The sequence below is a fragment of the Myodes glareolus genome, chromosome 11 (genome assembly GCF_982192425.1).
Source record: "Myodes glareolus chromosome 11, mMyoGla1.1, whole genome shotgun sequence".
Taxonomy (NCBI): domain Eukaryota; kingdom Metazoa; phylum Chordata; class Mammalia; order Rodentia; family Cricetidae; genus Myodes; species Myodes glareolus.
In genome coordinates, this window is record NC_142036.1 from 10,885,265 (window position 1) to 10,889,449 (window position 4,185).

General features: G+C 39.2%; 1 pseudogene across 1 annotated transcript; it reads left to right on the forward strand.

The window, feature by feature from the left end:
• The first annotated feature begins 2,951 nt into the window (after positions 1-2,951).
• On the forward strand, positions 2,952-3,586 carry LOC148120384 (immunoglobulin heavy variable 3-74 pseudogene; annotated as a pseudogene). The gene is made up of 2 exons (XR_015739298.1): positions 2,952-3,103; positions 3,204-3,586. The product of XR_015739298.1 is annotated as an immunoglobulin heavy variable 3-74 pseudogene (transcript).
• Positions 3,587-4,185: the final 599 nt, after the last annotated feature.

The window sequence follows — 4,185 nt, forward strand, 5'->3', positions numbered from 1 at the left end:
TAACTTTAAAAATGAACCATCCACAGTTTCCAATCTCTAAACTAATAGGACCTTATAAAAGGGTACATTTCGTATAATTGTTACATGATTGTATTTTTGAACATTTCCATTTTGCTAAAAATTAGCTTGCATATCAAAGTTCCAGCAAATGATTCCTCTATCGGCATATTGTGCAATCAGACCACAAAATTCCTATCTACAAATATGCATATCTCAGCAAAAATTAGCTCTGGTCCCTGTTTCATCTCTCTTCAGCCCTTCACATAGACAATTGAATTCTATGATATTCACAGATTGTGCTTTTGTTGCCTACAAAGACTCCTGAAATTATTCCTCTGCATTCTTTGTTGTTGCTAATTGGAAGAATCTGGTGTCTCATGTGTGAGCTAGAGACGTGTCCTTCAGAGAAGACTTGTTGGCTAGAGACTCCATGTTAATACGTCATATGCTTGGGGCAGGTTTACAAAGGAAAAGAGAATCTATTCATGTGTGGCTAAGGATTCTCTGGAATATCAGGTTGTGACACTAATAGTGTCTGAAGAAACTTTGGAGACCACAATGATTATGTTCTTAGAATACTGACAGAAGAACATATAACAGTGAATTAAAGAACTGCACACAATGTTGAACACACAGGTTCCACTGTCATATTTTCCAGGGTCAGTATGAGGATCAGCTTACATGGTTGTTACTGAAATGGATGGACAGGGTGAAATTTTAATGAGTTTGTTAGACCTGAAATATATCATAACCAGTATCTCTATTCTCATTCTAAGGATTTACTTTTGACCCAGAATACCCAGAACTTTTTTGGAGTGCTTACCAATATAAATGAGAAGGCTTCACATATTCACATTAAGGTAAATAAATTATTGAACAAATAGGAACAGGCAAAGTTTTCCTCTTTCGTAGAAAAGAAGCAGCAAATGTTTGTAGAGATGTCCTTGGAATGCTCTTCTCATCAGTATTTCCTTTGATTCATTCTAGATAATTTTAAAGAAAAGGTGATACCTAAAAGACACACATGTATAGTCAAATACCAGAATAACTGTTCCTGCAGCATGAGCCTGGAAAGGGGAGGGCAAGAATGATATGTTTTTCCCCTAACTCTGATAAATGATGTGATGTTTTCACCATAGAAAACAGTAACAACTAACCATATATTGAAAGATATTTTCCAAATCATGTATAAGATTATCTGTAAATGGATTTTTTTAGAAATAAGAGAAGAACCCCACCAGTTCTTTGTTGGATGGGAAGATGGATCCAGATAAAGTTGCCTACCAAGTTATTTAATATTTACCAGTGTTCCTTAAGTGACTTTTGAATTTATTGTTTTGAGCCTCAGTTATACAGCTTTTACTATTTTTTTTATTCCTTAGGATCTCTACATGTGATATTTTTCCATCCAGCTCCTCCCTCATCTTTCAAACAAGAGGCCCTACCAAACTTATTCTTATTTAAGCCCAGTTAGTGTTGTCCATATCTGCATGTGTGTGAACCCAAGCACTGTAACATAGGAAATATACCAGGGACTCTACCCTCAAAAAGAGTGACTATATCCCTTGTCCAGAAAAATAAATTTTCAACTCCTCTCAGTAAGAAATAGTGCCAAATAATTATCAGCCCTACCTATACCATTGTTTTGACTGGTTTGAGTATTTGCGTTTTTATAGAATACATTAGGCATTATGAATCCATAATATACATGACATGTCCAGAAGACATCATTTCACAACACCACTTGTAAAAGGAGTAGCGGGCTGCATTCTCGGAGGCCAGGATCCCGGCTAGCTTACCACTGAAATAATTACACGGAAACTGTATTCTTTAAACACTGTCTGACCTCTTATTGGCTAATTCTCACATCTTGATTAACCCATTTCTATTAATGTGTGTAGCACCCCAAGGTGGTGGCTTACCGGGAAGATTCTAACCTACATCCATCTTGGGCCAGAGCTCATGGTGTTAGCCTCATTACCTTCTTCCCAGAATTCTGTTCTGTCTACTCCACCTATCTAAGCTGCTGTCCTATCAAAGGCCAAGGCAGTCTCTTAATAATGAAAGTAACACATAGACAGATGACCCTCCTACATTAACCACTCCCTGTGTTCCACTCCTTACATTCTTCCCACATCCTCTTCATCAGTAGTGTCTGAGCCTTGGAGGAACTTGAATGATACTGGAAATCTTATATCACACAACATATTGAAGATTGGGAAGGATAGCTTCTGCCTTAGGGAGAGAATCCAGATTGTGTGTTTGAGATTCTGTGTTTGGTGATCTGGCTTTGTAGGCTTAGAACTAGAATGGAAGTCAAGACAGGAAAAGACATCTTAAGTGAAGAGTAAGAAGGAAAAAGCACAGAGGTTTTGAAAGGAAACGTTGGGTGTAATGAAAGAAAGGGACTGCGTGGGTAGAAAGCCTGAGAATTTAGGAAAATAAAAACAATGTCTTCAGAAAATACACAATTTATGCAAAAGTTTTGTGTTTTGTAATAAAAATGTATTACATGCCCCCATTACATTGACTATATGAATATGCAGAAATAAATACTGACCTAAGACAGCATGAAGACAGCCATATGTTGTCTGGTATTGAGATGGGAAAGGGAAAGGCAGAGTGGGAGGTAAAAAGTGATCATAGGAAGAGTTTCAGGATGCAAACAATTAAGTGCTGCAAATATAAATATGTACCCAAAGCATTCACTGAGAGGAAGACAGACAGCAACAAGAACATTTTCCATGCATATGGTGAAAAGAGAACTAAAGAGTGTGGTGAATCCCTAACAATGAAAATGTGAACACAGAGCTACATCAATGCTTCAATTTCTATAACTGTCATCAGTGTGTATGATGTCTTATATCTGCGCTGAGTACTGCCTTCTGCCCAGAATCAACTACAGAGCCTGTTGTGGCAGGAAGATATGCAAATAAGTTTTCTATGTGCCCATAAAATCATGCCCTGCCCTGACCCTGCAGCTCTGGTACAGGAAATAAGCCCTGGATTTTTAAGTCCTCTCAGTCAGGGTTCAGCACTGAACACAGGACACTCACCATGGACTTATGGCTTATAATGGTTTCTTTTGTCCTCATTTTAAAAGGTAATTCATAAAGATAAGATGCTGTGTGTTGTGTGGAGAGGCAGAAGAAAAAAAATGTCTCTTGTGTCAGTTTTCTAAACAGAATTCTTTGTGTTTACAGGTTTCCAGTGTGAGGTGCAATTGCTGGAGTCTGGGGGAGGCTTAGTGCAGCCTGGAAAGTCCCTGAAACTCTCCTGTGCAGCCTCTGGATTCACCTTCAGTGATTATTACATGAACTGGGTTCGCCAGGCTCCAGGGAAGGGGCTGGAGTGGGTCGCACAGATTAATAAAGGTGGTAGTAGCACCTGGTATACTGACGCTGTGAAGGGCCGGTTCACAATCTCCAGAGACAATGCCAGGAACACTCTATATCTGGACATGAACAGTCTGAAGTCTGAAGACACAGCCATGTATTACTGTGCAAGAAGCACAGTGAGTGAATGTTACTGTGAACTCAGACAAAAACACCGCTGTGGGGAACGCAGGACCAGCAGGGGGCGCTGAGAGCACTTAGAGATCTTAGTCACAAAAACTACTGCTTAGAGAAGCATGGAAGACTGAACTTCTCTGTGTCTGCACTGCCTCTCTATATCACACATGGGATTTTTCTCTACAGCTATAGTGTGTAGTAATCCTTAAATGTCCAAATTATTATTTAAATTTCTGGTTCCAGTTGTGTTGTATGTGTTTATTTATTACACTGTTTCACATTGTTTCCCTTTATCCCTCTCTGTCTCCCTTTCTTTGTCTGTGTCAGTCTCTATCACTCTCCCTCTTTCTCTCTCAATCTTTCTTCTGAGTCAGAAGGTTAACAGATAGCTTTGGGAACCCAGAGTAGAGGTGATGTCCTCACGAGCACACAGTGTTCTGCCCTCTATCCTCTGTTTGGGATGATTCACCTTGACCAGTTGAAGTGGACAGAAGAGGTTGCATAAAGCTGACATTTTTAATAACCACAGAAATGGATCTTAAACTCAAAAGAATGAGTTGTCTGTAACTAATGGTATGAGTGCCATTTACCAAAGAAAGAATGAGACCATAATATGGGAATGGAGGAAAAGGGATGTCTGTGCTGTGGAAATGGCAATGTGGTCCTACTAAGA